At 39.0% G+C, this 27,199-nt stretch overlaps 1 long non-coding RNA gene across 1 annotated transcript in view; it reads right to left on the bottom strand.

The window, feature by feature from the left end:
* Positions 1 to 2,384: 2,384 nt before the first annotated feature.
* The window catches only part of LOC129037256 (uncharacterized), a 39,988-nt gene continuing 15,173 nt past the window's right edge, over positions 2,385 to 27,199 (bottom strand). The window contains exons 2-3 of the long non-coding RNA XR_008502765.1: positions 8,555 to 8,696; positions 2,385 to 2,598 (exon numbers count right to left, since the gene is read on the bottom strand). This is a non-coding gene — a long non-coding RNA (uncharacterized LOC129037256). The remainder of the gene's footprint in view (positions 2,599 to 8,554; positions 8,697 to 27,199) is intronic.

The following is a 27,199-nucleotide window of genomic DNA, read 5'->3' as shown; positions in this document are numbered from 1 at the left end:
GAGGTGTACCCAACAGCTCCGAAGAGAAAGCGACCATCGAGATCGGGCCATGATGACGATGGCGGTTTTGTTGAAAAGAAAAGGGGGAAATGTGGGGAAAAGAAAGAGAGATCAGATTGTTACTGTGTCTGTGTAGAAAGAAGTAAGCATAGGAGACTCCATTTTGTTCTGTACTAGGAGAAATTCTTCTGCTTTGGGATGGTGTTGATCTATGGCCTTGCCCCCAGCCCCCTGCTCTCTGAAACATGTGCTGCATCAACTCTGGGTTAAATGGATTAAGGGCGGTGCAAGATGTGCTTTTTTAAACAGATGCTTGAAGGCAGCATGCTCATTAATAGTCATCACCACTCCCTAATCGCAAGTACCCAGGGACACAAACACTGCCCAAGGCCGCAGGGACCTCTGCCTAGGAAACCAGAGACCTTTGTTCATGTGTTTATCTGCTGACCTTCTCTCCGCTATTATCCTATGACCTGCTATATCCCCCTCTCCGAGAAACACCCAAGAATGATCAATAAATACTTAATTTAAAAAAAAAAATCTCCAGCCAGTAAAAAAGTGGCGGCAAGTTCTGATGGTAGATCTGACAGATTTAAAAGTGTTTTGCCACCACCCTACACTGTTTAGCAAGGAATGTAATACTTCTTGCCCATTTATTTAGGTATTTTCTTCCTCACGCTTACGTGATTGCTAAATTTAATGCATATGCTTGGCACGGTAGTGATCCTAGCACTTTGAGAGGCCGAGACAGGTAGATCACTTGAGGTCAGAAGTTTGAGAACAGCCCGGCCAAAGAGGTGAAACCCTGTCTCTACTGAAAATACAAAAATGGCTGCGCACAGTGGCTCACACCTGTAGTCCCGGCACTTTGGGAGGCCGAGACGAGTGGATCACGAGGTCAGGAGTTCAAGACTAGCCTGGCCAGGATGCTGAAGCTCTGTCTCTACTAAAAATACAAAAAGATTAGCTGGCCTTGGTGGTGTGTGCCTGTGGTCCCAGCTACTCGGGGGGCTGGGAAAGGAGAATCGCTTGAACTCGGGCGGCAGAGATTGCAGTGAGCTGAGATCATGCCACTGCACTCCAGCCTGGGTGACAGAGCAAGATTCCATCTCAAAATAAAATAAAATTAAATTAAATTAAATTAAATTAAAAGAATGGAGAGGAAGGCATGATTCATTCTTTTCCATTTGTTTTCATTTTCCTTTGTTTTCCTAATTGTAAAGTAATAGGTGTTCACTGCAAATGATTTAGAAAGTATAATGAAGAAAATAAAAATCACCCATAATTCCACCACCCAGAGCTGCTAACATTTCATTGCATTTTCTTTTCATATTTTCTCTGTGCATTTTAACTTAATTTCCCAACCTTCTGTATATTCAGTTTTGTACCCAGTGTTTGTCACTTGATCTTACAGCATAAGTATATAACATCATTTATAAATATAATTTTAAAATCCAGGATATTATTCTATCAAGTACCTGTAGCCCGGTTTACCTAACTGTTCCCCTGATGTTGATATTCAGTTGTCTCCAATTTTCTGCTATTATAAATAAAGATGCAATGAACATAAAAAAAAAAGAAAACTTAGATGTCTACATAAAAATATATGAAGACTATAAAGATTTAAAAACTTTTAAAGATTAAAGACCAATGCCCCCCATACTTTATTTATGCCATTAATTACTAAACTGAGAATTACTCAGCTTCTCAGTTCAATAAATTAATATAAATGTTAAACTTAGAATTACTCAAATTCTAAGCAATTTGCCTTCTCAACATTTCTTTCCTAATTCTGATTTTGCTGGTACAAAATCAAAGGTCCTAAAAGAATCTGAGAACTTGGCAGCACTTCACTGCATATGAAGATATTAGTCTGTACTTGAATCAAGTAGTTGAAGCTTTCTTTTGATGGGTTTTCTTTATTTTTTGTTGAGAAAATAAAAATAAATTTACATTTTATTATATTGGCCTCTAATTAACATCATACTAAGTATTAAAGAAACTAGACTTTAATACTTCAATGTAAAAATTGGTCCGTGTTTTATATGGGCTTCTTTGACTTGCCTTCTGGTATTTAATTGAATGCAGAACACGACAGCAAGACCTGGAACTCATGTGACAATGATATTTAATTCAAGTTCATTTAATATTAACATTGTTGAAAATTTTTCCTTGCTGTAACATTAAGGATAATCTAATCACTTGGATTACTAGTGCTTCGGAAATAAGATTAACAATGAGAATAACATAGTGATAGTCTTCAATAAATAGAGCTTAAAATGGAATCTATGACAGTCAATGAAAAGAGTGACTCAAAGTTCTGAGACCTTATTATACCTTGATACTAAGTAACCAGTTTTACTTAACTCACCTGAGGGAGCATGAATGTGGTATAAGAACACCTGTGAAAGTCATGCATAATCCAACACCTTCACTTCCCCATCTCAGCAACACATATTTGCATCAGAGCCTTCACAAGCCACCTAAGGCTTTCCCTTTTCAATATTTACTAGTATGAAAGGCATGATCAGTAGGTTATAAGCAGAAACAAATGGTAACTCAAAGAGGGAGAGCCATCCAAAACTTGAAAATTAACCCCTGAAATAAAACAGAGATACATAATCTATTAATAAAAATAAACTACTGTATACAGTTATCTCTCATTATACTCTAAGGAGAGACTGAATGTATCTAAGCTTTTTATATCCCCCATTTCTCTCTTAAAGACTATGTGGTTCTTTACCTACAGGCTAGAGAAAGGCCTACATTTATGATTTCTAAAATGAAGTGGGGATGAAGAGGCTATATACCCCAAGAAATATGCGAGATAATTGAGGCATAAAGAAAAAAATTAATGTCCATTTATGCTTATTTTTATCTAAAAAGCAAGAATTAAATTTCTAATATTTAATATACAAAATATAGCACATAAATAAAGTTTATAAATAACAAGATATGTGCTGGTTTATTCCAAAATATTTCACTGGCTCACACCTATAATCCCAGCACTTTGGGAGGCCAAAGCAGACAGATCACTTGAGCCCAGGATCTGGAGACCAACCTAGGCAAGATAGTGAAAACCTGTATTTATTACAAAAACCTCAATTCCTTTTGCACCAGGCTAATACAAAAAATACTAAAATTATCTGGGCGTGGAGGCCTGTGCCTAAGGTCTCAGCTACTTGGGAGGCTGAGGTGGGAAGATAGCTTGAGCCTAGGAGGTAAAGGTTGCAGTGAGCGGAGATTGCGCCCATGCACTCCAGCCTGCATGACAGAGCAAGACTCAGCCTCAAAAAAAAAAAAAAAAAAAAGGACGTGATCTTCTGCACAGATTAGATAACCTTCCATGTAAACTATCACAGAGGGGGAAAACCAGCTCATATTTTATAGTGCTCCAGAGAAAAATTACAGACACTTTCTAAGCATCAGTGTCAGGATAATTTTTGAATTGCTTTTTAAAAGGATAAAAGCACTTAAAATTTTTTCCACTAAAAATTGTCATCATTCTTCATCCCATTATGCTTATTTCAGAGCATTATTCTTGCTCTGAAATGCCTTGTAATGTTTTTAAAGCATTTCTTCCATTTCTGTTCTATGCCCAATTAAATTTAAAAAAAATTTATGTCAGAACTGCCATTATTATTTTGCAGAATGTTTGCAAAAGCATTCATGACAATCAGAGCCTTTCTGGATACATCTATAAAGGTGCTGGCAGAGGAAAGTGGTAAAACTGTTACTCCCCCAAACTAATGATGTGGCTCTGGTTTTCAAATTAAAAATAAGAAAGAAACATACCAATTAGGTGGCTGTTTTTCAGATCCTTGACAGGCTCTTTTTAGATGTATCCTCTGTTTTGAATACATACTCAAAAAATATTTTTAACAAATATCTATTGAACATTTTTCTACATGCTATGTATTGTGGAGGAAATGGTGTGAATATGTACAAAATTTAAACTCTTCCTGCCTAGACATGAAAGATCTGATATTTTAAAGGTTTTTTTTTTTTTAATTTTATCCCTGGCAGGGGAATTTCTTAACTGTCATGGTCTTCCAGAAAACCAGTCAATGCCTTAGGTGCCCTAAATCTACCAAGCATAGTTCCAGGCATTTATTTCCTACTTGGTTTATCCTGTTGTAACTTCTTTAATTATTACACAGGCACTGAATTTAAACACATAATTGAAAGTGCTTATGATATTCAGAGACCATAAGTGTTTCATTTTATTGTCGCAAGATTTCTTGTTGGGTATCAAATAGGTATAAGCAGAAGTTAGCTCACTGATGACTCTAAAACGAAGCTGAAGTTTACAAAAACCAACACAGTGCTTACAAATTATTTTGATGCTTCCTTTTTTAGCTGAACAATATAAAAGGCAGCTGGAAAAGAAAGATGAGTTCCCTTCATGGTAGAATACAGGAGCTACATGGACTGGGAAGATTTATTCCAACTCTTCATTCTACCAGATCTGAATTGACTCTGCTCTCTAGTGGGCACCCCCATCCTTTAACTTCGGAGTATGGAAAGATCAAGACAGAAGAAAATAAAAGAAGAAGAAAATAAGGGGCAAGGGAACAGAAAAGAAAGAGCCGTATGCTCTATAGGAACTGGCATTTCCTTAGGAGTGGAACAAGAAAATTCAAACCCAACTATGCCCCTCCATCCCCTAACTCTTCCCTATCGAAGCAAGCTGCCTCCTCTGAACCACAGTACTGAGATCTCTAACAATGCTGTGCCAGCTTTCCCCTGCCTTGTTCCTCTAACAGCTCTCCCCCCATCCTTGAATAATGAGAATCAGCTGACAAACTCTGGGTCTTAGAGATTTATATGCTTCACTTGTTTTTAGCATTGGGCGTGAAGATCCAAGGGGGTAACAATCACAGAGCATGGTAAGAAACACGTATTTATTCCTAAAGGCTTTCAGGTTGACTGTAGGGTGCATTTACCTTGGATGATTTGATTTCTGGGGGGGGGGGGGGGGGTGTGTGTGTGAGCATGTATGTGTTGTGTAAGGATTGTATTACCACTAAAACTCTCTGGAATATAGTAAGACCAATTTAGATTTAACACTTCGGTTAGTTGATTTTATTTTATTTTTTCTCCACAAAAATAAATAATTATTTTACTTTTTCTCCATAAAAATAAATGATTTTTTATTTTATAATTTCTGTTTAGGTACCATCACTGAGTGTTATTAAAAAGGGGAAAAAATGCAAGCTAAAAAGAAAAAAAAGGGAGAAAAAGGTAATTACCAACAAATTGTTAAGAATACATCTGTTTTTTTAACATTGCTTATTAGCATTTATTCCATAAGTATTTAGTGTTCACGAGATTATAGCAATAGTCTCCAGCTTCTCAGCAGACCACATTGTCACCTCCCTTAAAAAATTATATATATGTATAATGTATAGTACTTATATATTATATATTATATATAATTTTTATATATAGGTATGTATATCTATATGCCTATATAGATATATACACACCTATATATGTGTGTGTATATGTGTGTGTGTGTATATATATATATATATATAAAGCACATATATATTAGATGGAAACGCATCAGTTCCTACCCTTAAAGGTGTCTACATCTGTGTCCAGATCAGATTTTTCAGATTTCTCCCTTCTCTTTCATCACAATGATGATTCCTCCCCCACCTATAATTATTCTCTACCTGTGGTCTAAGTCCCACAGTAGCCTCTCTGAAAATGTCCCTTATTTATTTCTGTCTTTCCTCTCTACTACCTTTATCCCAGAAGCAGTTAAATACTGTCAAATATCTCCTGCCTTGAAAATAATTAACTACACTCTCCTCATCTACCCACTAGCTATTGGCTATTCTCCTCCCACCTAAGAACTGGGCTCCTTCTGAGAGTTGTCAATCTGGCCTGTCTCCTCTCGGTCAACTTCTGTTGACTTCTCAAGTCTGGCTTCTGCCTTCATCATGCCACTGACATTCCTCTCATATGTCAAATGCAGGATTTGACAATGTTCACCACTCACTTCCTTTAAAAAAAATCCTCTTCCTGTGGCTTCTGGATCAGGTTCCCAAGCTATTCTAGGTTGATTTCCCTGCGTTGACATACTTCCTTTTTTTTTTTTTTTTTTTTTGAGACAGAGTCTCACCCTGTCGCCCAGGCTGGGGTGCAATGGTGCCATCTTGGCTCACTGCAACCTCCACCTCCTGGGTTCAAGTGATTCTCCTGCCTCAGCCTCCTGAGTAGCTGGGATTACAGGTGCATGCTCCACGCCCAGCTAATTTTTTGTATCTTTAGTAGAGACGAGGTTTCATCATGTTGGTCTCGAACTCCTGACCTTGTGATCCACCCGCCTCAGCCTCCCAAAGTGCTGGGATTACAGGCGTGAGCACCGCGCTAGGCCGACATACTTCTAAATCTCCTACTAAGCTCATCTTTTTCTAGTTGGCTGAATGGTCATCAGTTATCAGGGTCGCTCTCTCAGCCTCTTACTTTCCTCCTTTTCCTGGTTCTCCTGACAACCTCATCCATTCTTGCCTCTTACAACCATCTCTATGCAATTAATACACCTCCCATTTTCTCCCTTCATTTTCAGCTCACAGAATTTCAAAAATTGAAGAAACACAACGGAAAGAGGAATAAAAAAATGTATTCCTCACACCATAGGTCTGGCACCAACTTTGAAGTTGTTTTATTTCCCCAAAAATTTGTAGCATTTATGCATCTAAATGTTGCATTACAGGCTTTGGTTGTGAAGATCTTGATAAAAGCAGAATTCTTTGCACAGTATATGTTTTTAAACTGGAGATTAAATTGTCAACAAACTGCTTATTATATGTTTAGTAATATGACAAGAGGGGTTAGATGATGCTAACTTTGAATTGAATTATTAAATGTTGAATCTGGGTAATGAGTGCACAGGGACACATTATCTAGCATATGTTTAAATTTTCCATAATAAAAAGTTTCTTTTTAATTTCTACCCTCATAGTGCTTACGTGCTACTTTACAAAATAAAGAATTCTCAATTCAAAGGAATTGAACAAAAATTAACCTAATCTCATCACCCTTCAATGGAACTAGAGAAACTAAGTGACTTTTTCATGTTTTCTAGTTTCTTACACAAAAGTATTGATGAAAATGACAGCATATAAACTCATGTATTAAACATGAAATTTAACCAGAGCTGACTGTGTATTGAGCCCTTTCCAAGGGTCAAGAGAATTGAGATGAACCATTTGTGCAAAATATATACTACAGCCTTTGAACAAGTGAGCAAGCTAGAATAATGTAGAACATTTAGGGCAGACATCTTTAAGGTTTGCTACAAAAATCGCAGAGAAAGGAGCACACCACAAATCCTTCTACTCCTGAAAACATGGAAAACATGGATCTCTGAATCAGCTTTGAGAAGGTGACAGACAGCTTTGGGTTTTGTGCTTTAAAGACACCTCATTTAAAAATGAAGGTTTCTTGCATGTGCACTGAACACCTTCCCAAATGTTGTCACATTGCCTGCAGGAATTTTTTTTTTTTTTTTTTTTGAGATGGAGTCTCTCTCTGTCACCCAGGCTGGAGTGTGAGGGTGCTATATTGGCTCATCACAACCTCTGCCTCCCAGGTTCAAGTGATTCTCCTGCCTCAGCCTCCCGAGTAGCTGGGACTACAGGTGCGCACCACCAAGCCTGGCTAATTTTTGTATTTTTAGTAGAGACGGGGTTTCTCCATGTTGGTCAGGCTGGTCTCAAGCTCCCGGCAACGGGTGATCTGCCTGCCTTGGCCTCCCAAAGTGCTGGGATTACAGGCGTGAGCCACCGCACCTGGCCTCCTGCTTGAATATCTTAAACACTCCTATCAACATAGGTGCCTGTAGTGGGCTGAATGGTGGCACTCAAAAAGATGCACATCCAGTATCATCTGTCTGGGCTCTCAGTGCAATCACATGTTCTGGGCTCTCAATGCAACTACCTGTATCCTTTTAGGAAAGGGTCTGAGTTTGGGGACAGACACACAGAGGAGAGATACACATAAGAGGAGTAGGTGACATGAAGATGGATTAAGGAGAAACACAGCCACAAGCCAAGGGACATCTGCAGCCACCAGAAGCTGGAAAAGGAAATGATCACATTCATCCCTAGAGCCTCTGGGGAGTAAGGCTCTGCTGATACCTTAATTTCAGACTTCTGGTCTCCAGAATTGTGAGGAAAGTAATTTCTGTTGTTTTAAGCTACCTAATGTGTGCTGATGTGTTACGGCAGTCCTGGGAAACTAATGCAGTGCTACGTTTCCTTCCTTCTGTTAAAGCTACTCAGCTATGCAACATCCTACTGGCTGCTACCTTAGAGTTGAAGAGAATTTGTGTCTCTAATAACATGATGACAGACTTTAAGAGGATTCCTTCAAGAACTTATTTGCATGAAGTAAGGTTCAGTCTTAGAGTTTTCAATATTCATCACATGAGGCTATAAGAAGGTCCCTTACCCTTCACTGCATGGGCCTCAGTGTGGGAGGGGGTGTGGAGTGAGTGCTTAACATCTGCAGATAAAGCAGAGTTCACTTAAACACTTACTGATCCATATCATGAGCAAAGTGGTGTGCTGTCACTGCTACTGTAATGGGCATGGCTGAAGACTGGTCCTGTGACCTTCCGCAGCTCAGAAGGATGCTTAATGGCATTTTGAAATAGGACTGCCTCTATAATTGGCAGGAACCTGTGAAAAATAAAAATGTAGGGCTTCTTGTTCAAAAATTATCCAGAATATCAAAACAGCAGAGAATTAAGTCAAGTACCAGGCTCTTCTGAGAATGGACCCTGTGCAACTGCACAGATCAAATGTCCATGAAACCAGCTGTGCTTAGACATGTTCAGTTCAAGGAGAGTGTGTTGTCAGGGAAAAACCTTCAGAGATGATTCTTCCAGCAAAAAAAAAAAAAAAAAAAAAAAAGTGGGGAGTGGGAGTGGAACAAGCTTCCCCTATACCTCAGTGTGGCGGAGACCCAGGGACAGAATACCCTGGCAGCTGGTGAAGACAGAACCTCTCAAAGCAGAATGAGAGGCAACGAGCCATAGTACATCTACCAAATAATTAGAGACAGTGATGGGAAATAAACTGAAGCTCTGCCTGGTGATGGATATCAGAGGAAAGCAAGAGCGCCTTAGCAACATAATTAACAAAGGCTCTAACCTAGCCTTGAGCAAGCATATTTACTAACAAGCTAAATATAGATAGATATTAGTACACAGTAATAACATCAAACATATTAATATGTATATGCTAACATATTGAAATTTATGTACACATACATGTATATCTATCTTTTAGCCACTTTCTCCTTATTGTCTTTATCCCATAGCATTTAAATACTGCCAAATATTATATATTACATGTATATACTACTATTTCATATGTATTGGTATACAATACTATTTTGGGTAATATATTTAATATTTTATAAAATTATATATAAATTATTTTATACAATATATGATTGTGTATGTAGTACATGTGGCTTTTTTTTTGAGACAGAGTCTCGCTCTGTCATACAATATATGATTGTGTATGTAATACATGTGGCTTTTTTTTTTTGAGACAGTTTCACTGTGTCATACAATATATGATTGTGTATGTAATACATGTAGCTTTTTTTTTTTTTTTTGAGACAGAGTCTTGCTCTGTCACCCAGGCTGGAGTGCAATGGCGTGATCTTGGCTCACTGCAACCTCCACCTCCCAGGTTCAAGCGGTTCTCCTGCCTCAGCCTCCTGAGTAGCTGGGACTACAGGCGCATGCCGCCATGCCTGGCTAATTTTTTGCATTTTAGTAGAGATGGAGTTTGTGTGCCCAGGCTGGTCGGGAACTCCTGATCTCAGGCAATCTGCCCGCCTTGGCCTCCCAAAGTGCGGATTACAGACGTGACCCACTGCGTCTGGCCAATACATGTGTATTTTATACTGTGGAGGGACCTCATGGGTGCTCTGAAGGAAGCATTTAGACCAGTGAATTTTTTTTAACCTTTATCTTAGGTTTGGGGTACAAGTGAAGGTTTGTTAAACAGGTAAAAACGTGTCATGGGGGTTTGTGGTACATAGTATTTCATTACCTGGGTACTAAGCCCAGTACCCAATAGTTATCTTGTCTGCTCCTCTTCCTCCTCCCATCCTCCACCTGCAGGTAGACCCCAGTGTCTGTTGTTTCCTTCTTTGTTTTTTGGTTTCTCTTTTTCACAAGACACAGTTTTACCCTGTCACCCAGGCTAGAGTGCAGTGACACGATCTCGGCTCACTGCAACCACCTCCCAGTTTCAAGTGATTCTTGCACCTCTGTCTCCTGAATACCTGGGATTACAGGCATGCACCACCAGCCTGGCTAATTGTTGTATTTTTAGTAAAGATGGGGTTTCACACCATGTTGGCCAAGCTGGTCTCAAACTCCTGACCTCAAGTGATCTACCCATATTGGCCTCCCAAAGTGCTGGGATTACAGGCATGAACCATCATGCCAGGCCATTGTTTCCTTCTTTGTGTTTATAAGTTCTCATCATTTAGCTCCCACTTATAAGTGATAGCATGCAGTAGTTGATTTCCTGTTCTTATTTTAGTTCGCTGAGGATAATGACCTCCAGCTCCACCCATGTTCTCTCTAAAGACAAGATCTCATTTTTTACGGCTGCATAGTATTCCATGGTGTATATATACCATATTTTCTTTATTTAATCTGTCATTGATGGGCATTTAGGTTATTTCCTGTCTTTGCTATTGTGAATAGTGCTGCAATAAACATTTGTGTGCATGTACCTTTATGGTAGAATTATTTTTATTTCTCTGGGTATATAAGCAGTAATAGGATTGCTGGGTCAAATGGTAGTTCTGCTTTCAGCTCTTTGAGGAATCACCATACTGCTTTCTACAATGGTTAAACTAATTTACACTCCCACCAACAGTGTATACATGTTCATTTTCTCCACAACCTTGCCAGCATCTGTTATTTTTTTACTTTTTCATAATAGCCATTCTGACTGGTGTGGGATGGTATCTCATTGTGGTTTTGATTTGCATTTCTTTGATGATCAGTGATATTGAACTTTTATTCATATGCTTGTTGGCTGCATGTAGGTCTTCTTTTGAGAAGTGTGCATTCATGTCCTTTGCCCACTTTTTCATGGGGTTGTTAGTTTTTCTCTTGTAAATCTGTTTAAGTTCCTTACAGATACTGGATACTAGACCTTTGTCAGATGCATAGTTTGCAAGTATTTTCTCCCATTCTGTAGGTTGGCTATTTACTCTGTTGATAGCTTCCTTTTCTGTGCAGAAGTTCTTAAGTTTAATCAGATCCCACTTGTCAATTTTTGCTTTTAGTTGCAATTGCTTTTGGTGTCTTTGTCATGAAATCTTTGCCCGTTCTTATGTCCAGGAAGGTATTGCCTAGGTTGTCTTCCAGGGTTTTGATAGTTTTGAGTTTTACATTTAAGTTTTTAATCCATCTTGAGTTGATTTTCACATATGATCTAAGGAAAAGGTCCAGCTTCAATCTTCTGCATATGGCTAGCCAGTTATCTCAGCACCTTTTATTGAATAGTGAGTCTTTTCCCCATTTCTTGTTTTTGTCAGCTTTGTCAAAGATCAGATGGTCATAGATGTGCAGCCTTATTTCTGGGCGCTCTATTCTGTTCCCTTGGTCTATATGCCTGTTTTTATACCAGTACCATGCTGTTTTGCTTACTGTAGCCTTTGTACTATAGTTTGAAGCTGGGTGACATGATGCCTCCAGCTTTGTTCTTTTTTCTTACAACTGCCTTGGCTATTCAGGCTCCTTTTTGGTTCCATATAAATTTTAAAATAGTTTTTTCTAGTTCTGTGAAGAATGTCATTGGTAGTTTGATACAAATAGCACTGAATCTGTAAATTCTTTGGAGAGAATAGCCATTTTAATGATATTGATTCTTTTTCTCCATGAGCATGGGATGTTTTTCCATTTGTTTGTGTCTTCTCTGATTTCTTTGAGCAGTGTTTTGCAATTCTCTTTATAATTTGTAATTGAACAATATTTTGCCAATTCTTTCACCTCCCTGGTTAGCTATATTCCTGTGTATTTTATTCTTTTTGTGATAATTGTGAATGGGATTGTCTTTCTGATTTGGCTCGAGATTTGGCTGTTGCTGGTATATAGGAAAGCTCATGATTTTTGTACATTGATTTTTGTATCCTGAGACTTTGCTGAACTTATTTATCAGCTGGAGGAGCTTTTGGGCCAGGACTATGAGGTTTTCTAGATATAGAATCATGTCATCTACAAACAGAGATATTTTGACATCCTCTCTTCCTTTTTGGATGCCCTTTATTTCTTTCTCTTTCCTGATTGCTCTGACTAGGACTTCCAATGTTATATTGAATAGGAGTGGTGAGAGAGGGCATCCTATCTTGTGCTGGCTTTCCAGGGGAATGCTTCCAGCTGTTACCCACTCAGTATAATGTTGGCTGTTGGTCTGTCACAGATAACTCATTATTTTGAGGTATGTTCTTTCACTATCTAGTTTACTGAGAGTTTTTAACATGAAGGAGTGTTGAATTTAATCAAAAGCCTTTTCTACGTCTATTGAGATAATCATGTGGTTTCTGTCTTTGGTTCTGTTTATGTGATGAATCACATGTATTAATTTGCATATGTTGAACCAGACTTGCATCCTGGAGATGAAGCCTACTTGACCGTGGTGGATAAGCTTTTTAATGTGCTGCTGGATTTGATTTGCCAGTATTTTATTGAGGATTTTTGCATCAGTGTTCATCAAGGATATTGGCCTGAAGTTTTCTTTTTTTGTTGTGTCTCTTCCAGTTTTTGGTATGAACATCATGCTGGCCTCATAGAATGAGTTGTGAAGGAGTCCCTCCTCCTCAATTTTTTAGAATGGTTTCTATAGGTATGGTACCAACTCTTCTTTGTACATTTGGTAGAATTCAGCTATGAATCTGTCTGGTCCTGGTTTTTGTTTGTTTGTTTAGTAGGTTATTTATTCCTGATTCAATTTCAGAGCCCGTTATTGGTCTGTTCAGGGAATGGACTTCTTTCTGGCTCAGTCTTGAGAGGGTGTATGTGTTTAGGAATTTATCCATCTAAGTTTTCCAATTTTTGTATTTTGTATGTAATTCTATATTATATGTATAGGATACTAAGGAGGGACCTGATAGAAACACTGAAGGAAGCATTCTAACCAACAAATTTCAAAAAAAAAATTTTTTTTGAGACAGGGTCTCATTCTGTCCCCCAGGATGACTGCAGTGCCGCAATTGCAGCTCACTGCAGCGTCAGACTCCTGGGTCAAGCAATCTTCCCACCTCAGCCTCCCAAGTAGCTGGGACTATAGGCATGCACTACCACTCCCGGCTAATTTTTTTTTATTTTTTGTAGAGGCCAGGATCTTGTTATGTTGCCCAGGCTGGTCTTGAACTCTTGAACTCAAGCAGTCCTCCTACCTTAGCCTCCCAAAGTGCTGGGATTACAAGCACGAGCTATTGCACTAAAAATAATTTTTTATTTTTAATTTTTATGGGTCCATAGTAGCTGTATATATTTATAGGGTACATGAGATATTTTGACACAGGCATACAATGCATAATGATCACATCAGAGTAAATGGGGTATCCATCACCTCAAGCATTTATCCTTCCTTTGTGTTACTAACAATCCAATTATACTCTTATTTTTAAATGTACAATAAATTATTGCTGGCTGTCACCCTGTTCTACCACCATTCTGTCTAATTCATTCTGTCTAGTTATATTTTTGTACCCATTAACCATCTCCACTTCCCCCTAACCCCATCCCCACTACTCTTCCCAGCCTCCGGTAACATACTTCTATTCTCTATCTCCACAAGTTCAATTGTTTCAAGTTTTAGCTCCCACAAATGAGTGAGAACGTGCAAAGTTTGAGTATCTGGATTATTTCAGTTAACATAATAACCTCCGGTTCCATCCATGTCCTTGCAAATGACAGGATCTCATTCTTTTTTATGGCTGAATAGCACTTCATTGTGTATATTACCAGATTTCCTTATCCATTCGTCTGTTGATGAACACTTAGGTTGCTTTCAAATCTTTGCTATTGCTTTCAAATCTTTGCTATTGTGCCTCAATGAACATGGGACTGTAGATCTCTCTCTAATATAATGATTTCCTTTCTTTTGGGTATATATCTAGCAGTGGTATTGCTGGATCATATGGTAGTTCTATTTTTAGTTTTTTGAGAAACCTCCAAACTGTTCTCCATAGTGGTTACTGATTTACATTCCCACCAACAGTGTGCAAGGGTTCCGTTTTCTCCACATCCTTACCAACATTCATTATTGCCTGTCTTTTGGATACAAGCCATTTTAACTGGGGTGATATCTCATTGTACTTTTGATTTGCATTTCTCTGATGATCAATAATATTGAGCAGGTTTTTATATACCTGTTTGCCATTTGTATGTCTTCTTTGGGAAATGTCTATTCAAATCTTTTGCCTATTTTCTAATTGGATTATTAGATTTTTTTTCTTATTGAATTGTTTGAGCTCCTTGGGTATTCTAATTATTAATCCCTGGTCAGATGGATAGTTTGCAATTATTTTCTTCCGTTCTGTGGGTTGTCTCTTAACTTTGTTGTTTGTTTCCTTTGCTTTGCAGAAGGTTTTTAACTTGGTATGCCCTCATTTGTCCATTTTCACTTTGGTCGCCTGTGCTTGTGGGGTATTACTCAAGAAATCTTTGTTCAGACCAATGTCCTGAAGAGTTTCCCCAATGTTTTATTTTAGTAGTTTCATAGTTTGAGGCCTTAGAGTTAAGTCTTTAATACATTTTGATTTGATTTTTGTATATGGCGAGACATACGGGTCTAGTTTCGTTTTTCTGCATACAGATACCCAATTTTCCCAGCACCACTTATTGAAGAAACAAGTCCTTTCCCCAATGTGTGTTCTTGACACATCTGTCAAAAATGAGTTCACTACAGATGTATGGATTTCTTTCTGGGTTTTCTAGTCTTAAGCCACTGGATTTTATCATGGCTCAAAAACAGAAACAATGAGAGAAATAAGTAGTAGAGAAATACGTTCTAAAGAACTTGTAGAACACAAAAAGTGGATTCTAGGATAAATCTGAATAGAAATTTTTCTATATCATATCCAACTGAGGGCTTTTCACTGATCTTTAATTAGAAGGCAAATGAGTTTATTATCATATGCAATCATGTTTTAAGGTTTTATAGCAATTTAAGCTTCCATTAACTTCCTGGTAAAATGAATATACTTTATATTACATGGTATAATTCAGTCATACTCAATCAAACTTTTAGTCATCTCAAAATGCCATGGGGTTTTAAAAAAAATGTGTAATCACAGTTACAGAGAGCAATGTAGATCACTGTATAAATTCTGTCATCAAAGTCTAGCATTCCACAATAAGCAACTCCAGAAAACAAGAGCCGTTTACAGAATGTTATCACAACCGAAAGTGTATTTCTATCTTGACACTATATTTCACCAAGCACAGGGGAGGTTAGAACGAAGAGTCAGACAAAGATCTTGCCTCAGAGAGCTTACACTCCAGGAACCAAAACCAAAATAGATATCCCTATATCTATATATCAACCTGTATCTATGTCTATAAGAAAAGTGGTAAATTCCAATGGAGGCTGAAATTTAGAAGTTAGAATAATCTCAATACTTCTTGAAACTCTCAAAATTGTCAATTTTCTCATTCCAATCCAAGTACTGTTAGTTGTCTGCATCCTTTTGTCTGTTCATATAGTGATACATCTTCATGATGAGCCATCTCCTGGCTCACCAGGGCCCAGTTACATTTTCAATAATCGAAATCCTTTTGCCTCTCATTCTCTCAGAGGAAATCACCATCTTACTGATAGCTAACACTGATTGAGCACTCTCCTAATTCCTGGCATGAATTATCTCATTTAGTACTTACAAAAATGCACAAGGGAAGTACTTTAATGTTTGCATTTTACAATTGAATAAACTGAGGTACAGGGACTATAGGAAATTTGCCCAGCATCATGGATAATAGGTGGAAGAGTCAGCATTAGGGACTGTGCACAGCTTGAACTCTTATTCTGTCTCTTGTACTGCCTCTGGATTAGGGAGAGCAGCTGCACTCCCAGTACTGCCTCTGGATTAGGGAGAGCAGCTGCACTCCCAGTACTGCCTCTGGATTAGGGAGAGCAGCTGCACTCCCAGTAGGTGAAATATTGTAACACCTGTGCCAGAGTGAGAATTACAGCTTAGAACTGGGCCCCAAGTACAGTAAATTATCAGAGCTTGCATTCTGGATACAGCTTCTTTCAGTGCTTTCTTATCCTCCCTTTTATGTATCTTATGTAATTCCTATCTCATACAACCTGGCCTCAATATTTAGATTGCCCCTTCACTGTGTTGTAGGGGTTTTTTTGATAGAAAGTTTGTTACTGATTATGCACTTTCCCCAGGTTTATTCAAAGCATTGACTCTTTCCCAATGAAAGAATTGCTTCAGCTCATATGCTGTATTTTCCTGGGAATGGACTGGGGATGAGAGTTCTAGTCACACAATCCTGCACCTTCCTTATTCTTGGTAGAGGGCTTTGTTCTGACTACCCGCCTTTGAGGCTGCATCCCCTCCATTCCCCATGCCTCCCCACTTCCAGGTGCTATAAACCACCATTCTAAAAGTTTGAACCCTTGAACTCCTGTGGCAGGTAATCAAGCGAAGAACTACTCATTTAGTCCAAGCTGAAAACAAATTCCCCTATTCTGTAGAACATAAACAGGGTTACACCTATATCACACCCTTAAATACTTCTGATCTGAAGAATCCTGGAATTCATACTGTCTACTCATGTTCCTCCCAACATCACCTATGCTGCCTTTATCACATATATGTGTTCTTCTTGTTAAAATGAAGGTATATAAAAATGCTGCTTAAGTATAAATAATCAACACACACAAACACACACGCACACTAAAGATTCTTTCCAGAATGCATGTATTTATTCCAAGTAAGAGTTAGCAACAAGTGAGTAAAATGTGCAGAGCTCTGATATGTTGGAGAGCTTCTTCAAAGAATGGAATATGGCCTCAAATTCCACCTGTAAACTGGCAACCTTGATTTACAAACAAAAGAACAGGGTAATATACTCACATAATTGACACTACCCAAAGACTGTAAAAAGTAAAGTAATATGTAATGTACCTAGTAAATATATGAGTCAACAATCCTTTGTCTTTTCATTGCATTTATGTTCTTAACCATTGGTGTTTGGGGGCCTTAACCATTGGAGCTTTGGGACCTCAATGTTTCAAATATTCTGTCTAGAAAATATTTTACATAAAAATATACTGTCATTCAGCTTTTTCATATCTTTGATCTTTTTTTCTTAATTTTTTTATTTTGACCTTCATTTTGGTTCATTCCTTTAAGTATTTCAAACTCATCTTACTGAAGTTACCCTCTCCCCTGATTTCACATCTCAAAGCAAATGAATACAGACACACACACACACACATACACACACACACGCCAAGATGGCAAAGGATGAATCCAAATTCACAAGAGCAATCAATAGCAAAACAGACACACTTAAGTACAAATATTTTTACATTCTAGTTCAATCAATGTTCTTCCCACTGAACCATGCTACTCCAGTAGGACATCTAGTACATTGTTACTGATCAGCAATTGCCAAATGTTTAACTATGAGTAAAAACAGCTTTGTGTTCAACCTATGAATGATACCCAGGTCAAAGCCAAACAGCCTCCAACCACTGCATTATTATCCCATCTATTGTTCCCAATTCAATGCTGCAGCCAGCCAAGGCAAATCAGCCTTTCCTGGTGGGTTTATTACCTTTCTATCACAGCCATACCTCCCCCAGCAAGAATAGGAACCCTGACTAAAGCAAATCACAATGTTACCATTCTGGAAAGAGGGGCTTGAATGCAGGCAGCCACCAGTACCAGCATCTCCTGCCAGGTGGAAGCACAGCTCTGTGTCACAGGACTTCTCAACAAAGACACATTTGGTTACCTCCTGACACAGAGGGTCAGATGGGCTTCATCAGCTATTCATTAAATTTTACCACAGTTCTTCATTTTCTCTGCCTACATCAAGCTTCCCCTATCTGGAATTTTCTCAGATGAACTGAGCTTTTAGCAGCATCCACTCTACTTCCAAATCATCAGTTTATTACAGGATTTATTCATCAAAATAGGTGCAGTTAAAAACATATTCAAATGGTATACTTTGACTTTTGACTGTTCTACTGTCTTCAGAGAAAGCAGAGAAAGAGTATTTCAGGGAGGAAATAATTTTATAATTATAAAACATTGGAGCCAGAAGGGCCTCAATTCTAACTGCTGTCTTGGAACTGTCTCTATACCTCGGTATAGAGAAGTTGAGGCAGTTTCAGGTCACACTAGAAAACCAGGCTAATATCTCAAACCGAAACTGAGGCCCCCAGACTCTCTGTAGAAACTTTTCATCACCCACAATGTGTTGCCCCCTTACTGCACTATCAACATGAAGCAGCCGCTATCAGCAACTGGTCATTAGGCATCGGCAAGTGACTCGCATTCTGGGCTGGCTTTTATTCCCATTATTAGCTATTTATTTTCTTCATATTAAGTAACAAAGATAAAAAAGTAATCCAATAGCTCTTGGATTACTTTTATTTCCTATTCTTATTCACAAAACAAGTGAACAAGAATAAAGCTCTTATTACATGATAAATAGAAATATACATTACATTCATAAACATTATCACTCATATATAGATAATGGCAACCAGAACCCTTAGCAATGGATTGGCTTTTTAAAAAAACTGATTTCAGATATTCAAAAAGTCTTTCTTTCATTGTTAATCATTATGGTATCAGAATAGTAACTATATAAAACATCTTTTTATTCTGTAATTATTTAGAAAGAAAAAAATTAAATTAACATCAACGGACCTGATTACAGGATTTAGTTGGTATCATGGGAACCATGGCATAGCACCGTGGTTCTCAGTCTCAGCTGCACATTTGAAACATCTGAGGAACTTTTAAAATCTCAATAGCCAAATCATAGTTACAACTGGTTATTTTTAAAAAAAGTCTATAGAGTTGGGATCAAACCATCAGTAGTTTTAAAACTCCCCAAGAAATTTCAATCTGCAGCCAACCAAGTCTGATGATCACTGGCATAATTACAAGTGTTACATAAAATATATACAACATTGCGGGTGGGGGCCAGGGCAGTGGCTCACTCTTGTAATTCCAGCACTTTGGGAGGCTGAGGCGGGCAGATCACGAGGCCAGGAGATCGAGACCATCCTGGCTAACACAGTGAAACCCCGTCTCTACTAAAAATACAAAAAATTAGCCAGGTGTGGTGGCGGGCGCCTGTAATGCCTGCTACTCGGGACGCTGAGGCAGGAGAATGGTGTGAACCCAGGAGGCGGAGCTTGCAGTGAGCAGAGATCCTGCCACTGCATTCCAGCCTGGGCGACAGAGCAAGACTCCGTCTCAAGGCCAGGCGCAGTGGCTCACACTTGTAATCCCAGCACTTTGGGAGGCGGAGGCGGGCGTATCACGAGGTCAGGAGTTCAAGACCAGCGCGGCCAACATAGTGAAACCCCGTCTCTACTAAAAATACAAAATTAGCTGGGTGTGGTGGCACATGCCTGTAGTCCCAGCTACTCGGGAGGCTGAGGTGGGAGAACCGCTTGAACCCAGGAGGCAGAGGTTGCAGTGAGCTGAGACCATGCCATTGCACTCCAGCCTGGGTGACAGAGTGAGACTCCATCTCAAAAAAAAAAAAAAAAAAAAAGACTACTTCTCAAAAAAAAAAAAAATATATATATATATATATATACGTATACACACACACAACATTGAATCCTGCATCTGTCCCGTACTTTATAAACTTAGGCAAGTTTTTTATCACTCTCTGCCTCAGTTTCTTTTCAGTAATACGATGGTGATGATTGATGATGATGATGACAATGATGATACTTACCTTGTAGTGTTGTTATGGGGATCATTGTTAAGGTACATAAATCTCTCCCACAGCACATGACAAAGGACTGGCAGGCAACTAATATTAGATATCAGTTTATGCAAAAATTCTATTTCCATTTGTGGTAGAATAGCTGGTATCAGACTAAATCTCCTATAATAAGAATTATAAACTCCAGACAAAATTTTTTTAAACTGTTTGAAGGCACTGGTGTACAATCCAAAGCAGGCAGAAACTGAAGGAGCACAGTAGGTGAGCTCCGTAATTAGTTGGCTTTTCCCCTGATAACACGTTTAGGCTCCCTGCAGTACACGGAGAAAATGAAAATCAACCAAGAAATGTAATCCTATTGGGAAAAGGACAGGAAGACTGAAGTTCAGAGATTCTAGCAGAACATGAAATTGGAAGAAAAATATTCAGAAAAAAAGGGAGACACAGAGGGGATACTGCCAAATCTGCAAACAAACTGTCCTGGAATCCTTGGCTTTTACCTAAACTGTCTATTTTCATGGTGAGAATCCAAGAAATCCGGAAGAAAGCAGCACCTGAAAGGATAAAGAACTGAGAAACTACCTCAGCAGCTACCTAGTGACTCTCCAGCCTACAGCTCAAGTCTGGCTAGGTTAGAGGAGCTTGATAAATACCGTTGCTGCTCATTAAGACTCTACAAGGACCACACATTAGGAGTAAGAAACACATACCGTGACTAAGGTCTATGGCACAGAACTAAGGGAAAAACTAAAACAGATGCCCATTCAAAAACTCTAAAACCAAGCCTCCAAAAGATCAACGGAATATGCTAGTAACTTAGTCTCCTTCCAAAGCAAAATTTAACACTCTATAAAAAGATAACAAAAGGTTTATCATCCAATCAAAAATTACTAGGCATACAAAAACACATGGAAATACGACCCACAACTAACAGAAAAAAAAAATAGTAAATAGGAGCAGACCCTCAGACTGGTGATGTTGACGTGTTGACTTTGATGTTGAAATTAGCAAAGGCTTTAAAACAGTTAATAAAATTCTGATTAAAAATTTGGGGAAAAAGGTGGACAAAATAGGTGAACAGATGTGGAACCTCAGCACAGATGTAGAAACCTAAAAGAAAAAAACAACCAAATCATAAACATTATGAAACTGAAAATACATCACCATAAATAAAAAGTTTGTTAAATCAGTTTAATTGCAGGCCAGACCTACAGAAGAAAGAATAAGCAAATTAACTTAAAAACAGAAATATAGAAAAAAAAGAATAAATTCACACACAGGAACAGAGCATACAAGACCTCTGGGGCAATATTTTATCATCTAACATATGTGTAATTGAGGTCCCAGAAAGAGATTAGAATGAAACAGAGGAAATACTTGAAGAGATAATAGCTAAAACCTACTCTAAAACTGATAAAAATACATCAACAGATCCAAAAAATTTGCAAACTGCAAGCAGGACAAACACAAAGATAAACCCATCTAGGAACTTTTTGGCCAAACTGGTGAAAACTAATCATTAAAATAAAATATATTAAAAACAATTAAAGAAAAAAATTATGCATTACATTCAGGGTGACAGAAATAAATATGATGGTTGCCTTCTCATGAGAAAAAAGAGAGAAGATAATGAAGTGATACCTTTAAAATGCTAAATGAAAAATGTTAACTGTTCATTTTTCAAAAATGAAGGTGAATTAAAGCCATTTTCAGACAATGGCTTAGAGAATTTTATTGTAAGCAAAACCTCACTACCAGAAATGTTAAAGCGAGTTCCTCAGGCTGAAGGAAATGACAACAGATGAAAAGCCCAATCTGCAGAAAAGAATAAAAGAGTGGCTGGGTGCAGTGGCTCACGCCCGCATGGGAAGCCGAGGTGGGCAGATCATTTGAGGCCAGGAGTTTGAGACCTGCCTAGCCAACATGGCAAAACCCTGTCTCTACTAAAAATACAGAAATAGGAGGGGCCAGGATGGCCGACTAGAAACAGCAGCATTGGGTGGCTCCTATTAAAAAAAAATTTTAAAAAGTAAAAAAAAATAAGCACGTGACTCCTTCACCGGCAACCAAGGTATCCAGGCTCTCTCATCAGAACTAACTAGAAGGCCGGTGTGGCCCACGGAGAGGAGGAAGAACAGTGTGGTGCTGCAGCCACGTGGGGCAGGGCAGCACCCTCCCCTCAGCCAAAGGAGGCGGTGAGTGAGCGTGCTACCTAGCCAGGGAAACTGTGCTTTTTCCACAGAACTGTGCAACCCATGGATCGGAAGATCCCACTTGTGAACCCATGCCACCGGGGCCTAGTGTCCCAACCCCAGAACACACAGATTCTCAACAGCTGGAATCTGCTTAAACCCACCGAACCTCTGGGAGGAGGGTCAACCAGCAACACAGCTGAGGCTGCCTGCTAAGCCATTTGAGCTCCTTGGAAGAGGGGCAGCAGCCAGCACTAGGACTTGCAACTGCCTAACACAGAAGCTCCCTGGGTGGGGGAAGGGTGGCATCCATCTCTAAAGCTCCAGGCTGCTCTTTTCCCCTGCTGGAGCCAAGGAGACTGGACGGCTTGCTCCCAAGACTTGTACCCACAGCCTAACACACCAGTTGTGGCAGTCAGCGGCCAGAGGGCCTCTTCAGGCCTGACCCTGACCCATCCTTCCTCACTGGGCGGGGCTTCCCTGCAGAACTCCAATAACTCCAGCCAGAGCCTCAGGGAAATAAGCTGAATCTCCCTGGGCCTAGCTCCTCTGGAAGGGGGTGGCCACAATCTCTGCAAACCTTTCCTCCCAGTAGTTCTGAGGAATCCAGGCAGCCTAGAGAATGGGTTGCCCCCCAGAGAAGCACAACCCCTCCACCAAGACACAAAGTGCTTTGTTAATGGGTCCTGCTGCCCGTGCCACCAAACAGGATGAGACCCTCCAAAAGGGGTTGTCAGATACCTTATATAGAAGCAGTCCTGCTGGCATTAAGTTAGTGCCCCTCGAGGTCAGAGGTCCCAGAAAAAGGAGCAGGCACCCATCTTTGCTGTTCTCCAGCCTCCTTGAGTGACATCTCCAGGCACCGGAGCGAATCAGATGCATAGAACCTGAAGTGAACTCCCAGCAAACTGCAGCAGCCCTACAGAAGGACCTGACCATTGAAAGAGAAACAAACAAGCAAAAAACAACAACAGCATCAACAGCAACGAAAAGCCCCCACAAAAACCCCATCTGAGGGTCAGCAGCCTCAAAGACTGAAACTAGACAAACTCACAAAGATGAGAAAGAATCAGTGAAGAAATGCTGAAAACCCAAAAGGCCAGAGTGCCTCTTCTCCAAATGATTACAAAGTCTCTCCATCAGGGGCACAGAACTAGATAAGAGATCAGATAAAAGAATTGACAGAAGTAGGCTTCAGAAGATGGGTAATAAAAAACTACGCTGAGCTAAAGAAGCATGTTCTAACCCAATGCAAAGAACCTAAGAACCTTGATAAAAGGTTAGAGGCATTGCTAACTAGAATAACCAGTCTACAGAGGAACATAAACAAACTAATGGAGCTGAAAACACAGCATGAGAACTTCATAAAACATACACAAGTATCAAAAGCCAAATCAACCAAGGAAAAGAAAGGATATCAGAGTTGGAAGACCACCTTGCTGAAATAAGACATGCAGACAAGATTAGAGAAAAAAGAATGGAAATGAACGAATGAAGCCTCCAAGAAATATGGGACTTCATAAAAAGAGCAAACCTGCAATTGATTGGAGTACCGGAAGGAGACAGGGAGAAAGGAAATAAACTAGAAAACACACTTCAGCCTATTATCCAGGAGAACGTCCCCACCCTAGCAAGACAAGCCAACATGCAAATTCAGGAAATACAGAGAACACCATTAAGATACTCCATGAGAAGATCAACCACAAGATACATAATCATCAGATTCACCAAGGTCAAAATGAAGGAAAAACTGTTAAGGGCAGCCAGAGAGAAAGGCCAGGTCACCTACAAAGGGATGCCCATCAGACTAACAGTGGATCTCTCAGCAGAAACCCTATAAACCAGAGGAGATTGGGGGCCAATATTTGACATTCTTATAGAAAAGAAATTTCAGCCCGGAATTTCATATCCAGCCAAACTAAGCTTCATAAGTGAAGGAGAAATAAAATCCTTTCCAGACAAGCGAATGTTGAGGGACTTCGTTACCACCAGGCCTGCCCTACAAGAGCTCCTGAAAGATGCACTAAATATGGAAAGGAAAAACTGGTACCAGTCACTGCACACACAACAAAATATAAAGACCAATGACACTATGAGGAAACTGCATCAACTAGTGTGCAAAATAACCAAATAGCATCATGAAGACAGGATCAAATTCACACATTACAATACTAACCTTAAATGTAAATGAGCTAAATGCCCCAATTAAAAGACACAGACTGGCAAATTGGATAAAGAGTCAAGACCCATCGGTGCGCTGTATTCAGGAGACCCATCTCACATGCAAAGACACACATAGGCTCAAAATAAAGGGATGGAGAAAAATTTACCAAGCAAATGGAAAGCAAAAAAAAAAAAAAAAAAAAGCACGGGTTGCAATCCTAGCCTCTCACAAAACAGACTTTAAACCAACAAAGATCAATAAAGACAAAGAAGGGCATTACATAATGGTAAAGGGAACAATTCAACAAGAAGAGCTAACTATTATAAATATATATGTACCCCAATACAGGAGCACCCAGATTCATTAAACAAGTTCTTAGAGACCTACAAAGAGACTTAGACTCCCACACAATAATAGTGGGAGACTTCAACACCCCACTGTCAGTATTAGATCAACAAGACAGACAATTAACAAGAATATTCAGCACTTGAACTCAGCTCTGGATCAAGTGGACTTAGTAGACGTCTACAGGACTCTCTACCCCAAATCAACATAATATACATTCTTCTCAGTGCCAATGGCACTTATTCTAAAATCGACCACATAATTGTAAGTAAAACACTCCTCAGCAAATGCAAAAGAACTGAAATCATAAGAAACAGTCTGTCAGACCGCAGTGCAGTCAAATTAGAACTCAGGATTAAGAAACTCACTCAAAACCACATGATTACATGGAAATAGAACAACCTGCTCCTGAATGACTCCTGGGTAAATAATGAAATTAAAGCAGAAATCAGGAAGTTCTTTGAAACTGATGAGAACAAAGAGACAATGTACTAGAATCTCTGGGACACAGGTAAAACAGTGTTAAGAGGGAAATTTATAGCACTAAATGCCCACATCAGAAAGCTAGAAAGATCTCAAATCAACATCCTCACATCACAATTGAAAGAGCTAGAGAGACCAGAGAAAACTAATCCAAAAGCTAGCAGAAGACAAGAAATAACTAAGATCAGAGCAGAATTGAAGGGTGTAGAGACAGGAAAAACCTTCCAAAAAAATCAATGAATTCAGGAGCTGGTTTTTTAAAAAAATTAACAAAATAGACAGACCGTTAGCTAGATTAATAAAGAAGAAGAGAGAGAAGAATCAAACAGATGCAATAAAAAATGAGGAAGGGGATATCACCACTGACCCCACAGAAATACAAACTACTATCCAAGAGTAATATAAACACCTCTATGCAAATAAACTAGAAAATCCAGAAGAAATGGATAAATTCCTGGACACATACACCCTCCCAAGACTAAACTAGGAAGAAGTCAAATCCCTGAATAGAAAATAACAAGTTCTGAAATTGAGGCAGTATTTAATAGCCTACCAACCAAAACAAGCCCAGGACCAGATGGATTCACAGCTGAATTCTACCAGAAATACAAAGAGGAGCTGGTACCATTCCGTCTGAAACTATTCCAAACAATTGAAAAGGAGGAACTATTCCCTAACTCATTTTATGAAGCCAGCATCATCCTGATACCAAAACCAGTAAGAGACACAACAAAAAAAGAAAACTTCAGGCCAATATCCCTGATTAACATGATCCAAAAATCTTCAATAAAATACTGGCAAACCAAATCCAGCAGCACATCAAAAAATTTATCCACCATGATCAAGTCAGCTTAATCCCTGGGATGCAAGGCTGGCTCAACATACACAAATCAGTAAACATAATCCATCACGTAAACAGAACCAAGGACAAAAACCACATGATTATCTCAATAGATGCAGAAAAGGCCTTTGATAAAATTCAACATCCCTACATGTTAAAAACTCTCAGTAAACTAGGTATTGATGGAACATGCCTCAAAAACAAGAGCTATTTATGACAATCCCACAGCCAATATCATATTGAATGGGCAAAGACTGGAAGCATTCCCTTTGAAAACTGGTACAAGACAAAGATGACCTCTTTCACCACTCCTATTCAACCTAGTATTGGAAGTTCTGGCCAGGGCAGTCAGGCAAGAGAAAGAAATAAAGAGTATTCAAATAGGAAGAGAGGAAATCAAGTTGTCTCTGTTTGCAGATGACATGATTATATACTTACAAAACCCCATCATCTCGGCCCAAAAACTCCTTAAACTGATAAGCAACTTCAGCAGTCTCAGGATACAAAACCAATGTGCAAAAATCACAAGCATTCCTTTACACCAACAATATACACACAGAGAGCCAAATCATGAATGAACTCCCATTCACAATTGCTACAAAGAGAATAAAATACCTAGGAATACAGCTAACAAGGGATGTGAAGGACTTCTTCAAGGAGAACTACAAACCAGTGCTCAAGGAAGTAAAAGAGGACATAAACAAATGGAAAAACATTCCATCCTCATGGATAGGAAGGATCAATATCGTTAAAATGGCCATACTGCCCAAAGTAATTTATAGATTCAATGCTATTCCCATCAAACTACCATTGACATTCTTCACAGAATTAGAAAAAAAACTATTTTAAATTTCATGTGGAATCAAAGACCCTGTATAGCTAAGACAATCCTAAGCAAAAAGAACAAAGCTGGAGGCATCACACTACCTGACCTCAAACTATACTACAAGGCTACAATAACCAAAACAGCATAATACTGGTACCAAAACAGACATGTAGACCAATGGAGCAGAAATGAGACCTCAGAAATAACACTACACATCTACAACCATCTGATGTTCGACAAACCTGGCAAAAACAAGCAACGGGGTAAGGATCTCCTACTCAGTAAATGGTGCTGGGAAAACTGGCTAGCCATATGCAGAAAACTCAAACTGGACTCCTTACTTACACCTTAT

This window comes from Pongo pygmaeus, chromosome 4 (genome assembly GCF_028885625.2).
Source record: "Pongo pygmaeus isolate AG05252 chromosome 4, NHGRI_mPonPyg2-v2.0_pri, whole genome shotgun sequence".
NCBI lineage: Eukaryota > Metazoa > Chordata > Mammalia > Primates > Hominidae > Pongo > Pongo pygmaeus.
Note: the sequence above shows the minus strand (reverse complement) of the source record. Positions and strands in the feature narration are given on the sequence as shown.